Source organism: Chelmon rostratus, chromosome 2, assembly GCF_017976325.1.
Source record: "Chelmon rostratus isolate fCheRos1 chromosome 2, fCheRos1.pri, whole genome shotgun sequence".
Classification (NCBI taxonomy): domain Eukaryota; kingdom Metazoa; phylum Chordata; class Actinopteri; order Chaetodontiformes; family Chaetodontidae; genus Chelmon; species Chelmon rostratus.
In genome coordinates this window covers 28,979,620-28,995,924 of record NC_055659.1, presented here as the reverse complement: position 1 = coordinate 28,995,924, position 16,305 = coordinate 28,979,620, and positions in this window count along the sequence as shown.

The window sequence follows — 16,305 nt, the reverse complement described above, 5'->3', positions numbered from 1 at the left end:
CAACGTCTGACCACATATAATACACACAGGAGGCACTGTTATCACTGAAGGCAGATTTTGTTAGCAGAACATGCTTGTTTGCTTTAAATTCATACATTTTCAGAGGGAGCTGCCCATACGCTTCTGCTGGCTCCTGAATAGCTGAAAATGAGCAAATTCTACCTGAAAAAGCCACAATCAAGAATGTGATAATGCATCACAATGTGTCCCAATGTCAGAAAATAATTAATAAGGCAGCAGCGATCCCGTCACTCTGTCTATTATTAATTTACTTATGTTCATAAAAAGCAAAGTCATCCTCAAGTCTCCTTGAGGACTACTCATTTCTTTTGGTGCTCTATTGAGTATTTGAGACAGCAGGACAGTTTTTGAAGGATTGAGTCAAAATGTGTGTTCTTGGTAATGAATGAATATGTCACCCAAGTGAAACAGTGTGGCTCCCTGATGTGTTTTTAAAGGTCTTTGGACATCAATGGAGCTCAATGGCACAGAAGAATAAGATGCAGTATATCAAGCTGATGTGCAAATTCATTGTTGGTTTGGGTCTTTTTGTATTAACAACAATAAAAGTACAGAATATTTCCAGCCTTTCAAGAACAATATTTCTGCTAATTTCAGATAATGCAGCAACAGATAAGCTGCTGTTACTGATCAGAGTATGTAGAGTATAAACCAAATTTTTGTCTAAAATAGAATCAGTAAAGTTTTAAAATGCATACATTTTTGTCTTATCTTGTCTAGATGTCTTATTTGCACTCAAAGACAAGAGGATGATGTTGCCGAAGGGTTCTGGGTCAATGACAGGCAACTGGAAGCTAAAATATTAGCCGTAATGTGTGCAATAATGATAAGCAGCAGTGAGGGCAAGTCAATGTTTTCTGCTTCCTAGGAAACAACAGTGACATTTGACACACTCTCAATAGATACAGACAGCTGAAACATCTAGTATCACACGCAAGCTAACATATCATACCTTTGCTTTAAAGCTTCTGCACACAGGCTATTTGTCAGAGAAAACCTTTGTGCTGGCTTGAAGATACATCAGTGATGAAATCAAACATAATGTTCACTGACATATTACTGCAGCAACAACAGCAGTGAGTATAACTCAACAGCTAGAAATACAGTTGTGGGTGTGTTTTCAGGAGCATAGTTGGATTTATCCATAGTTAACCCCTTAACGCAGATTGTCGCAAATTCACATCATACCGCTTGAATCCACATTGCAGCCGAATCGCGCATCCATTCCTTTAATGCCGCTTTGTGCATATTCAACACACACCTAGGAACCTTTTGCAAGCACTGGTTTCTCGTCGGACCGGTCAAAGTGAAAACTACATCTGTTGTGTTGTTGTTACAATGTAATGGTTGTAAGCCAACTTTATGGCTGTTTTGATGAAATAAATGAATTTTGAATACATAAAAAGATGTTTTTACTGCATTTAAGCATTTAAAAAAGTGGACATATACTATTTGTTTGAACCCTATTCTAGTTGGTGCTATAATGTAAATAGTTGTAAACAATTTTGTGGCTTTTAGATAGATAGATAGATAACAGTTTCCTCTATATTTTGCAAACAAGACATTTTTCTGTTTCACCCCAGACTCATTGAAATCAGTTCATAACATCAAGTGCCATACACAGGAGGCTGTATAGGGTACGTACACAAGCAGTAGGCTATCTTATCAGTGTTCCTGCTGGCTTTATGGTGTTCAGACACTCAAGGTTACAGGCTGATGGCTCGACAGGAGGTACTTTATGTCTGAACTGAGTCCAGTGAGTTAGGACTGAGCAGATTGTCTGGGCTGATTAATTGGCTTTGGGGATTACAGAGAGCTGTGGTTGTCAAGAGCTGTGCACAATCTCTGTGATCTATCATTTATACTGTAGACATGATGACAGATACAGCATGGGGCGATGAGTGTGTGTTCTGCACTTTGTATGGCCAAGGGAAGGGTGTTTATCTTGGACGTGTTTGCGGGACTGAATGTGTGTGTGCCCACGTGTTCGACTTGCATGTGTATCGATATGCTTGCCAGGCAACCTGAGGTCCCCCAGCCTGCACAGACACTCTGGTCTTCCACAGGGAACCACATTTCCTGTTAGAAAGGAAGCAGCGAGACAATGGGCTGTTCACACTCCTCCCTCCTCATCTGCTTTGAACACATCACCTCATGCGTGTCTGCATAATACAGCCACACTTTATGAAACATGCAGGTCCTTTACGGACCAAACAGTGAAGTAAACACAACACACTGTGCTGTGATACTTAATGATACTACATGCAAATACTGAACAAATTCATACATGTATACATTGTTATGTATACACTGATACATATGGATATGTAGGATAGAGGGAGCACTGGCTTTGACTTTGAAAATGTGTATGCATTGGAGCTTTATTAATAAATCATACCTAAGTCAATATTTCTATAACCAGCTGTGTCTCTGAGTGAAACAGGTCTTTGTGAAGAATTGTGCAGCATGAATCAGAAATAGGGAGAGGCCAAACAAACATTGTGGACAAATTCTTGGGAACCTTGACTTTTCCTTCAAAACATGATTAATTATAGGCTTGGTTATCTTAGCATGGCATGAAGGTTAGAAGCAGGTTGAAACACCTGGGCCGGCTATCTCGTTTTGTTTTAATCCATACAAAAACAGAAATGTCTCAATCTGTGCTCAGCCGTTGTTCAGCAGGAAACAGTTACACGACTTAGATAAAACCATAAAACCACAAACTGTCTTTTTCATTGTTTTGTTTGTGTACAGATTAAACCAAAGAGATACAAACCATTAATAGTTAAGAAAACTTTAGTGCTACTAATGTATTTTGTTAATCAGTTATCTTAAGTGTTAGAAATGTATTTTTAACTTTGTGTAGGTTTTCCCCTGCCTCCAGTCTTTATGCTAAACTAGGTCTTTACGCTGCATATAAAACAAGACGATGCCACACTTCTGTCTGAACCAGGCCTCCACACTAGCCTGCTAGCACTGGTGCTACCAACTTTCCAAGTTGGGCACGATTTGGCTGCACCCTTTTATTTTACACATCCACATGTGCCACCAGGAGTTTTTCTTATTTTTAAACTTTATTTAAACTTTATCCAGGCCTGGTCTGAACACTTCCTAGAGAAGGTTTAGCTTTTTTTCCCCAGAAGCCAAGATATTAGTCGTAGCATGTGTATGCTAACATGCTCTGTGCCAGCGATTTCAGTTGTTCTTCATGTGGTTGTTAAACACAGACAGGGTTACAAGAACAGCAGAGGGTGAGCTTATCAACATTAACAGCTGCTCTTCTGTTCATTACTTTGCACAAAAATGGGCCGACTGTGTTGCTACCTGCTAATCCCAGCAACACTTTAAAGCAAGGCTTGTAAAATCCAGCAATGATGTAATGTTTAGCTCAAAAAACACAAGCAGCTACGTAAAGACCTCCCGGGAACGGTAAAGTGAAAGCCTGTAGCCTCTTAAAAAGCTCTTTGGTTGATGCGACTGCTATAATGTAGGAGATGAAGGCAAGTTAAAGAACTACATTTGAACGAACCTTTAAGTTTGTTCCTTCATGCATGCAGATGTTCCCTGTGGATTGTTCTCTGCTCTATCTCAAGACTTTATGTTGGCTCCACTAGAAACAAGTCCAGCCTCATTGTCTGGAAAATCAGTTAAACTGTGAATAATCTTCTCATTTGCACTTTGTCTCCTCATTATTTCTTTTGCTGTGTTTCTGTAACGATTTGGCAGCTGCAACAGGCAGTCATCAGGATATCCTCTTCAGAGAGCCAAGGCAGAGCATCTGTGTGCCATTACACGTATGACCGCGTGGTTGTGGTTGTGTGTGTGTGTGTGTGTGTGTGTGAGTGATTGTAAGACTTCCTCCAAAATACAGGTAAGACAAGTTTGAAACAAAGCTGGCGGTGTTCTCCATTAGTCACTCTCCCTACATGTCTTTGCAAATGCACTTTGTGTGACAACGTAACAACACACAGGAGGAAATCATCTATAACACAGAGTGAAGACTTTCCCACGACAGTCTAAGCTGCTGTGAACATCATAAAGCTGCTTTTTTAGCACAATCTCCTGACTTTAACTTGTGAGATCATCAATCAAACAATCCATTACACTGTGAGTGCAGCACTGACGAATCATCACTTCACTGCACTGCGTCTTGATCCATTATTGGTATTACAGACAACCAATGAGGCTGTAACTAAGAGGCACTTTTAATCAAGTAGCATCACAGCATTTGTCAGGATTTGCTGCAAATGTTGCTGGATTGTTTTACGAAACAGCAACAGAGAGCTGCTCTGCTACGAGGAGTGCAGCATAAGAACAGCTTTAACTCATTCCCATCTGAACTTATTACTAAAACGAATGACTGAGAATCAACAGCTCACTTTGTTCTTTGCAACTTTCAAGCCTCTTTTCTTCTCCATGGTTCACTGGAATATATAGATGACTCCTCACAGCTCTTGCTAAGTGTGTCATTTAAAACTAGAAGTAGCTGCTCCTGGGATGTGGCATCCAATGAGAATTATGTGCTACCTGGCAGGTGAAGAACATTCAGCAAACACCTACGTAAATGAGCAGAGAAACACAGTGAATTCAGATGCTTCCATACAAAGCAAGGGTAGTCACTAACTGGTTTGATGAGAATAAAGATGATGTGAATCATAAGCTAGCTATGGCCAAATTATGGCATTGTCTCACAGAAACAAAGGCAGTAGTATGAATAGTGTGACTTTGACAGCATTGACAATGACCATTGCCTAATCTTCCATAGATCTGACAAATCCTATCGATAGGGACGCCAGACCAGAAAACACTCATGTGGGTCATTCTGATAGGCGATAACAAACAACATATATGGTCATTTAGTTTGGAGAACTTGTTGGCCTCATTGACTCCAACAGGAAAAGAAGCTGCTATTGGGATCAGTCAATTTCCACTTAACAACAGCCTTGAGTCTGGTAATTCAACCTGGCTAAAACCCAGGATTTATACCCTCCCACCACTCTGGACGGTTTATCCCCATAATGTCATTGAATCAAGCCCAAAATCTCTAAGAAATTAACAAGAGTTTGACCTTTTATTTTTACTCACTGAGTTGCCCACTGTGTGTATTACTGTACTCTTCAGCAATTCTTGAACTGAGTCTGTGCTTCTTCCACTTGGGTTATAACCACAATGACTGCTGTCATTCCCAGAAATTCTCAGTCTGTGTTAACTACTTTGTCAGTTCTTCTTAGCTGTCTTAGTGTCTTGTATGTCTTTTAACATCTATTTCTCCCACTTTAACTTTCTCCTCCTTTCTCTGGGCTACTCCTACGCAGATATGCAACCTCTACTCTTTAGCAATTGTCAGTCCGCTGAGACATCTGCAGCGTCTTTCACTCTTTCTCTCTGTCTCATTGTGCTCATAGGCTGCCAGTGGAGGCCACATTCTCTCCTCCTGAAACCACACAGGAAGAGAAGATTTCAACAGTAAACCACTTTAAATAGGACCTTACTCAGACTTGCTGGGACCAGAAGTCAGCTGAGTTTTTTTCAGTGCATTGTGCACTGATGCCAGGAGGTTTTTATGTCAGGTACAGTACACATACCTGGTGGGCTAAAGCTGTACAACTTCAGTCTTGAGTTATGTACTTTGTCTGCCAATGGACACTAATATGAGTTAATGTAGTTACGATACTGGCAAAAGTCTTAACACGTCATTATGTTCTTGTCTGTGTGTCTAAATAATGGCACATTGTCTGTGGTTGAAACCTCACTGAAACCAGTGTTTTTCATGTCATGCAGCCATGAATTTTATGGTGCAATTATACAACCCTGATTCCAAAAAAGCTTGGATGCTGTGTAAAACATAAATAAAACAGAATGTGATAATTTGTTAATTCTTTTTGACATATACTCAATTGAAAACAGTACAAAGACAATATATTTAATGTTTAGCCTCATCAGAGGTTCACCACTTTGTGAACACATGATTGTATTGGCTATAGAATAATGACATCTTTGGCATTTAAATTGGTCCCTATAAGCCTCGCTTTCACTATGCAATTTTGTCAGCCACTGGGTACGATCTCCCAGGAAACTGAAGGCTGACTGGCAATCAATTGCGGCTGGCACTATTTCTATCTGCTTTCATGTTTCCACTATAGACTAAATGAATGTTTGAAGTTGTGCTTTTTCTCGAAATGTTATATTCTCGTCTCCCCATCCACCCTGACCCCTGCTTGAAAAGTTGTCTGTTTCACTTTAAGAAGTAGGGGAGTTTTCTCAACCCATAAAGGAACACCTCATTCAGTTTATCAGAATCATTGGAGATACATGGTTTTTACTTTACAGGAAGGGTTATGAAAAAATGTAATCTGAAAAGTAACTAGTGACTACAGCTGTGAGGCAAATTTGGAGTAAAAAATACAAGCAATATGCAAATACTTGAATATACATATTTAGTTACAAACTGAGACAATTAGACGGACTTGTACTAGACCACACTGTAGAACTGCAGCTTTTGCTGCTTATTTAAAAACAAAAAACAGAAAAAATGGACATGAACTAGTTCGTGTTTTTGCTACTGTGAACTTCAAAGTTCAAAATTCACAACAGTGAAGTGAATGTGAAGTGGTACACTTTAATCTGTGTGAACTGAACTTTGAGCTAGCTCTTGTGAAGTGTGGACTTGCACAACACTGATTACAATATAGCATCTGTATTTGTTTTGTGCTCTCTGAATTCACTGCAAATGTACATCAGCGTCTCTGAGACCAGTGTGAGGAGGAAATGTGTACTTACAGCATGTAGACTCAATTCCCCACATACCGTTTTTAAAACCAGATGATGTATTTTTATCTTATAAAAATCTTACAAATACAAGATGAACAATATTATTTCTCTATATGTCAGGTTTGCACAAGAAATTACCATTACAGTCTGCATGTCTGTTTCCAGGTGTTGGGGAGTACTACAACATGTGTTTAAAAAAAAAAAAAAGTGAACATTTTTTGTGTCTCCAGAGGGAGCTGTGTGAAGTCTGACTGACTCTGTGTCAGTCGGTTCTGAAGACTACAAGACTGAAATGAAAAAAATCTGGGGATGTGGAGAAGTGAGCTCACCAGACATCTCTGCTTGAGGCTACATTAGCCCCTGCTAGCATACCACACCAGAATCTCTGACTCAACTGTAAGCATTTGAGAAGCATGCAAAGCAACTCCACCAACCACCACCAGGGCCATCACCCCCATGAGGGCATGACAGTATGTGAAATATCTGATCATCATTTCTGGGCAGCCAAGGTGAACAGGTCAGGCTAACAGGCTAATCACACTCACTCTTCTGTAATAAAGCATCAAATAGAGGAGCTCAGCGGGTCGGGACAATTGCACAATGTGGTGACACTGAATTTAGCATGCTGGGAAATTTTGACATGCAGTGTCAGCTGTCTGTGTAGGGATTTATCAAGGGTGGAAGTGTGTGTGTTTGAGTGTGTGTCTGTGTTTGCATGAGTCAGAGACTTTTGATATCCCTGCTGGCTGGATTGCATTGACCTCCATTCAACCCCTTTCAGTACCATTGGAAAATACAAGTTTAACTCTAGACATTTTATACATGTGATTCTCGTAGCAGCAGGTGAAACAAGTATAAATGATGTGTACCCACATAAAGAATGCAAGTCTAATTTTCTCCAAATACAGTATAAAAAAAATATTAACTTCCCTGCATGCATATACTGATTTTCATGAACGAGTAACATACAGTAGCAAATGTATAGCAAAGAGAAGGATGACGTCCAAGACAGAATATTTTCTGGATCCTTCTGGATCTCACTGTCACTTCCTCAGTGTCATGTTGCATGTCTCAACAGGGACTGTTATTACGCTTTTATACTTCAGATTATATATCTAAAAACCTGCTTTTTTTCCTCATAAATCAAAAAGGATCTGAAAGCTCACAACATGAACTGGTTGCTTAATGACTCCATATCTCCGACACAGTTACAGGGAGAAGATGGTACCAAGGGTGTTACGTGCAACACAGCAACATAGCATGTATGTGTAACATGGGCTGGTGTAAGGTGAAGAGAGCTAGCGGCATAAAGTTAGCAGAGGCTAAAGGATAGCTAGGTAGCATGAAGTGCCAATGAACAAGACTCTAGTCTGGTCCATCCAAACAGAGGGAGGCACCAGTGTGGAGAACAATTCAGCATTACAGTAGAACCACAAAATCCGACACTTACATGTGGCATGCATCTTAACCACTTATCTTCTGGGATGCCCCAAGCACAGCTATTTTCAAATCATGTAATGTTTCCACAAGTGAGCTGTTTTTGCCCCAAAATAGCAGGGTAGCATGACTAAACTCCATATTTCTGAATGTTTCTCTTGGGAAAAAAAGTTTTTGCTGTATACACATTGCATACAGAAGAATCAGCTCACTCTCTGCCCCATTCTGTTGACTTCTTACTGCAAACAGGCTCAACCAGTCTGACACAAAGGCCCTGATATACTGTGGTGTCTGCCACATGTATGTATCACACATATCTGTTGACGCATGCTGCAATTGTTTATTATATTGCCTCATGGGTGTGGATTTGTGTATGGATGGTTGGGAAATGGCCCAACCATTTTTAAGGTGCTGCTAAAGTATCCCCACCAATATTTAACAATCTCAAATGATTTTGCCATTTAAAGTCTGCATAGTGTCACTGATGAGATCTGTGCACAGTTGGCAGGTTTCTGTGTTTTCTGCAAAAAAACAAGATATTTCAATGGAGTGAAGAGTGAGATATTGGGGACACTTGACCTAATGATTTGCATTGTCAGCCAGCTGCAGTGCAGGCAGCATGTCTGTGAGCTTAATAGGGTACAACCCTGTGCAGGACTGTTTTCTTAATCCCACTGGGTTTCTGACCATTACCACCTCAACATTAAATCACTTTGATTGAATTTTTGTCATTTGTCCAAATGATCCTGTTTAGTTTATTATTATTATGAGCCACTGTACGTTGTATGTGTATCCATGGCAATGCCAATGATCTTTCTGGGATTCTGTCTAGTTCACTGTCGTGTAAGAGGACTTTCTTAATGTCCAATCTGTTCACACAGTGTTTATTCTTAATAAACCCATGGCTATATCAAGACAGTGTGTGTCCATTCAGTTCAATTCAATTCATCTATACATTGTCACATGACACTTTCTATATAGAGCACGCCTAGACCATACTCTTTAATATACAGAGACCCTACAATCCCCTAAGAGCAGGCACTTGGAAGAAACCCTGAGCAGAACTAGACTCTGGGTGGGCGACCGGTTGGGTTCAGAGAAAGAAAGAGAAAGAGAGAGACAGAGAGATATGTGTGGTAGTGACACTAATAATAATAATAATACAGCTATAATCATAATAGAAATATGACTAATGATAACAGTGTGTGATAGTATAAGAACATGTTATATGTATGGCATTATGTATATTTGAATGTATCATAGCATATGGTAGCATATATACATAATATCACGCTATGTTCATAATTATAATATAGTAATAGAAATATGACTAAGAATAACATAGTGTATTATAGTATAAGTACAAGGTATGTATATGATACTATATGTATATATTAGTATATAGTTGTATATATACATAATAATATATTCTGTTATAATAATAATCAAAATATGACTAATTATAACAGGGGGCATCAAGTAGATCGCAGCAGTTGGAACAGCCATGATCCACAATCCAGGCTCAGCCATGATGTATGACAACCTGCAAGACATGACAGCACAGAGACTCCAGGGAAGAAGCCCAGTTAGTAGCATGTGTTAATGGGACATGAATGTATACAGATGAAGAGGGAGAGGACGAGGGAGGAGCTCATTGCTCGTTAAACGATGATGATCATCGACTCACACATGAAGGAACTCATTTCTATAATTTCCATCTTGCAGTTTATTTTTTGACTGCCTGCTCAGACTTTATAACCCTCTTTTTGGCAAAAAATGTCTCCCCTTTTTGAGAAAACCAAAATGTAATTAACAGCTTAGCTGATAATAATGTTCAGTAATCAGCCCAAACGTTAATCTTCTTTGACATTAGTAATGTATTAATATTTGCTAAACTATATGGATGAGGAGTTATTATTATATTGGTCATTATAGCTTGGAAAATATCTAAAAAGGAAATTAGCCACAGTTTGTCCAGCTGATTAGTTTGTTAGTGAATGTCAAGCATAATTTTATGAGGAAAATCCTGGCAGGAGCAGCCTGAGCGGCTCAGAGACCAGCACACACACTCTCAGACGAGCTCTGCTGTGAGATGAAGGCCAGAGGTCCGTTTCACAAAGCAGGTTTACTGAAAACTCCGAGTATGTTAACCCTGAAATGAGGGAAACTCTGAGTTTTCCGTTTCACATAGGAAGGTAAGTCAAACCAGAGAAAGAGGGGTAACTCAAGCCTGTTTCACAGACAGAGGTAAGTTAAACTCCGAGTCAGTTACCGCAGTAACTGACTCTATGAACCTAACCTGGTCGGGACCAGGTTTTACTCAAGGAACCTCGAGTTTCTCTGTGTCTCCGCCCTCTTTCAACCGCACACCGCATTCATTTCCTCATTCATTCATTCAGTCGGCAGACGAGTTTTGGCATAGTTCTGCCGTCTGTTATTAAAAAAAATCATTAAAAATATCAGTCAGTGAGAAGTCCATTAGGCACAGTAGGTGGTGACTTTTTTCGTTAACATGGCATGTTAACGTCTTTTGATCATGATCCCGTGGATGAAGGTGCAGCGATACTGCGCAGAGAATGAAATATTCGTCGGGAGATAGTTATCAGACCACGATGTTCTTGCTTTTCCAGACAGTTGTTGATTATCGGCCACCACCCGTTCTTCGTGAATCTGCCTTCTTTCTGTTGGCTGAGTAAAAGTCTGTGTTATTTTAAATATAGGCTTAATTATTTAACATAACATGATATAGATGAGAACACTTTTTTCATTTTTAAATTTTATTTCATTCGTTAACAAAAAACAAAACATTATATGAACACAATATAACCAATTTTACAATGAAAGGGAGCCACTTAATATTTACTTTACAATGTAAAACATGATCAAAATGAGGTAGCTACCTCCATGAGATGATGCAGAGGTCGTACCTGTTTGAACCATGTTTTTATATTTGAATTTAAGCTGCTGCCAAGTGCGCTTCTCCCCCGCGGGATTGCACCTAAATGAAATAAATTAATAGGCAACCATTCAAGCAGTTTTGCCCTGTAATATTATTGTGATTTCAAAGGACTACATTTATACTCACGCATTGACCCGAGCAGCAAGGTTCTCCCACGCCGTCTCCCTCTCCTTCGCAGCTGCAGCGGTGTTGGACTTCCGTCTAAAAACGTGTTCATATTCGCTGTATGAGCGCATTAAAATGTCTAATTTCCAGTGGCGTGAAGTACGCAGCCTTCCGCTTCCCCGTTGCCATGGTGAATCCTTAAATCGGGGTTCCATTGATGCTGTCTTTTTAAAGTTGCGGTGCACGCGCTTAACTCGAGGTGAACCTACTCTGAGTTAATCAAACTAACTCAAATCCGCTGTTGTGGAATCGAAAACTCAGAGTTTCCTATCTCAGAGTAGATCAACTCAGAGTTCAGGGTTACACTCAGAGTTTGTTGAACCTGCTTTGTGAAACGGACCCCAGAAGTTCATGAGATGATAGAAAAATGAGTTGTGTTAAGTTGTGTTGCAACACTTACAGACTGAAAGATAGACAAAGCTGGACTGTCAGGTGAGGTTTGAAAATGGTTACTGTGCATTTATTTAGTGATCACTTTATTGTTTAAATACTAGACTTAGTCTCAGATGTAGGCTATTTTTAAGATTAGAGTAATACTTAGTGATACATGTCCTGTTCTAGGGTTAGGGTAACCTCAACCTAAAGCACTCCCAGCAGCTTAGCTTGTTCTGCACATAGAAATTACAGCAATACAGCAACAAAGGACAAAACAAGATCAGAAATACCACAGGTGCATTGCAGTTAATGTTAAAATCTGTTTTGAAGGTGACTTTTCCATTTAAATCAGCGGGTGAGGTAACCATAACCACTACTGGTGGGTTAAGCAAGTAGTGGTTATGGTTAGGATAGGTCTCCAGGAAATGGATGTAAATCAAAGTAATGTCCCCAGAAGTGGCTGAAACATGACTGTGTGTGTGTGGGCATATGTGTGTGTGTGTGTGTGTGTGTGTGTGTGTATCTGCGTGTGTGTGTGTTTCTGTGTTGGAAGGGGGGTTGAATGCAAATAGCTCTCAAACAGTAACATATGTTTCTGATAAGAATGCTCCTGCTTTAAATGAACCCCTCGTCCACATAAAAACTCAGTAAACAGCACAAGAGTTTATGTCTTCAATTACATTTGAAAGAATACAACAAGGGCCAAAATGATGATAAAGATTTCCATATGCGGAATGTGCTTTACTGGTGAAGTATGTTCTCTTTGGAGAGTACAGTCTGAAATATTCCTTGGAAACACTTTCAGTCATCCCAAACAGCCAAAAGTTATGCAATAACACAGACTCTGATGGTTTTTCTTCCTGATGAGAAAAGAAAGTTTGATAATGTAACAGTTCCTCGTGATGACAAACATTAGCCAGAGAGACATTAAGCTCTGATTTAAGCAGAACCAACTACACAGAAACCAGTGTTTTGGTAATGAAAATGATTCATGAAAAGGTTTAAAAATCAGTGAGAGCAGAAACATATGCTGATTTATCCTCAATGATGTGCCTGGAATGGTAAATGGTATGATCCATTTTGAACATGAATATTGGACTGTCTATATTTTATTCAAAAACACAGAGCCTGCTTTCAATTAATTTCTAAATTACATTTCATGTCATCGATCTTTCCACAGAATACCAACAATAGAAATACTCAGTGCTCCTTGGTGATAAAATGGAGGCTTCAGAGGCTACATAAAAGTTTCCCATTAAACCCCAAAAAACTCATTAGTGTTCATCAAAATTACATATTTATTTATTAATTTGCATGAAAAAATCCCTTCATCCCATTCTGTGTGGATCTATGAATATGCAAATTGCCCCCGCCTCTCTTTCCACCCACCCCTCCGCCGCTCCTCTGCAGCCCCAGCATACCTGCTGCTCATCAAACACAAACCTCTGCTTGTTTGCTGTGCGCTAATGACAAGTGCTAATATACGCTTGATTCAGCCATGTTCAACCCGGAGACTGACTCCAGAGAAGAAGGAGAAGAGTGGATTGCACAAGGTCGCCAACAAGTCCCTGTGTCAGAACGATAACCTGTGTTGTCATGGTAATTAGGCTACGTAATCTCTACAACATTAGAAGCATAATGTATAGACAATATGAATCTTGTGTGATATGGAGAGCCCGCTATCGAGTACCATCGAGCTGATCGATTGGCTCCTTAGATATGTGACAAATGAAACCCTGGCTGTCTGAATCCATGAGACTACACTTTGACACTGTACACTGCATTTCCAGGGCAGAAATACTCAGTCATGGCACTTACTGCTTATTTCGCTCATGATAGGACATGTAAACAATGTTTAAAACTTGATTTTCATTTGAGGCACCAAAATGTTTTTGATAAACTCTGTCAAATTGAATGCTGTTATTTGATCCATAACAACATCCACAGAGTGAACTAAAATACCTGAAGGATCTGCTCATGCAGGGACATGAAAGGCCTCCATGAGTTGGTTACACTCATGTTAAAGAAAAATCTCATATCAATCTCACTGTACTCTGTGGGGAGATGTGTCAAGTCGGTTTTCATATGTTAAGCACCTTTGTTTTCTGCAAGTCTAGATGAAGCCTGCTAGTCTACAGCCACACAAACACTGGAGTCCTTACAAATTGAGGTGCCTCTGGAGGGGTGGAAAGTCTAAATGAATGAGGGGCCCAGAGCAGGACATGGGACATTATGTAAATATATCTCACATCAAACTACACTTTCTACCCAACACACAGCCTCACACGACTTAATGGAAATGACAGCATTGACAATTCTAATGTGTTTTTCACTGAAAGACAACAGACTCTTCTCCTCAACCAGAATATAATATTATTCACGACACAGGTTAAAGGGCGGAATAACAGATCATGAAGAGAATCATCTTTCTAATGAATCAAAAATGTTGTTCTTTTGTTAATCAGGCCTACAGTTGACGCAGATCTGATCATTCTAAATACAAGGTGAACCAAAATCGAACATTTGGAGGTGATACGCTTAAGTCACTTCAGTTATTTGTCTCTGCACTCTGGTAAGAAACTGTGGTGATGTGATGCGATTTCAAGGCATCCTGATGAGCTGCAGTGACCCATCACCGGCAGATTCTCAGTCGGGAGTTGTGTCAGTCCAGGAAAAACCCTCAGTGAAGGTTGGTTTCATGTTCCCTCACTCAGGTCTCCTCAGAGATCCCTGAATCTGCAGGCAGAAGTAAGGGAACTGGAATGATTTCGAGTGAGGAGTGGTCACATAAGGGAATTGGGCACTGCTGAAATGTGACCAACAATATGCACTGAAGTACTGCGCTCAGGTACAATTCTGAGACACACATGCTTTACCTAAGTCGTTTCCTTATAGGCTCGTTTATAGTTCTACTCTACTACAGTTTGGAAACATGGTACTTTTTACTCCACTGCATTTATTTGACAAGATCGGTTACTAGTTATGATGCAGATTCAGAGTATTAATACACAATATAAAGCAACAAATAAGTCATGATATATTATTTTGATTTCACTACTCAGTGACATTAGTCCACCTTTACCAGCTGCAACATTAGTGACGCGTACACATTAATGCATCAATAATTATTAAATAATTGTAAAATATATGTTACCCAAAATGGACAATTCTGCATAATGAGTACTTTGACTTTTGGTACTAAAAGTATATTTTAATGTAAATACTTACATACTTTTACTGAAGTAACATTTTGCATACATGGAATATTTTTATACTGTGATACTAGCACTTTTATTAAAGTAAAGGATCTGAATACTTCTTTCCCCACTGGAATTGGGATGCACCCACAGTACGAAGGTTATAATGGCTGCACTGTACACCTGTATGAATATGATTGGACGTAGCAAGTCAGCATGTAGGGTTGCTTTTCCTTTTCCAAATAGAAGGTCCATGGAATCCCTAAACTTCTGAGTTAAATTAGCAAATTTTGGCTTTATAAATAAAACTTGGCTTGACTTGAAGTGGAGTAGAGGAGAGGTATAAAAACTAAATTCTAAACAAGTGTACAGATACCTCAAAGAAGAAATAGGTAAAGTACTAGAGTAAATGTCCTTAGTTACTTTCCATCACTGGTTATCAGTGTGTAAACACACACATGTTGCAACACACTTTTCGTCATGTCACACTAGCTGTATTCCTCAGCGAACCTCATGCCACTGACCTGCTCGAAGCTGATGACGATAGGCTGTGCACTCTGGTCAATATTTGTGCAGGTATGCCATGTTCCAGAAGGTCCCCTCAGGACCCCGGGTCTGGTTATATCAACAAGTAAGTCCTAAACAAACACGGGTAAACAGCTGATGACGACAGCAGAGATGATACCAGCCTGTCAATCAGTCATCCACCAAAAAATAGTAGCTGCTCTTTGGAACAACTTTCATTTGAGCTGTCAATACTGTATTAATGTATCTCAAAGTTAGATTTGCCAGAGAGCTTCATCAACTTTGCAATGACGTTAAAGTAGCCTACTCACTCAAACACTATGGACAGAGCTATGTAAACATCAAAATATCCAACTCTGAACCAGGACAATAGCATGGATTGTTTTCCACCTATTCTTCAAGAGTAATTATAATCATATCATATATAATAAAGGTTATTTGTATAGCACCTTTCACACAAGAAATGCAGCTCAAAGTGCCACATGCCAATGAAAGTAACCCCCCCAAGAGCTTCACATAAAAGAGACAGGATAAATGTAAAAGCGGGGCTAGACAATTCATTTTTTAAAAGATGATAGAATCAAACCCACGTGTTCATAATAGTAAAAATTTAGATCAGGTTTTAGGCTTCACAAAGGTGAGCAAAATCACTTCAGCTACTTTTCCATCTTAAACAAGTAGAAAGACCAATAACACACTTCACCAACACAAAGCCTGCATAAATGAGCAGTCAGTTCTGCCATTCGTCCTTCCTTCATCGGACTCAGACCAAACTCAGTGTGTATGTTCAGGACATAGTGTTGGATGTGTCCAGTTGGTTTAATCAGGATTACTCAAAGGCATCTTGAGGTGTGA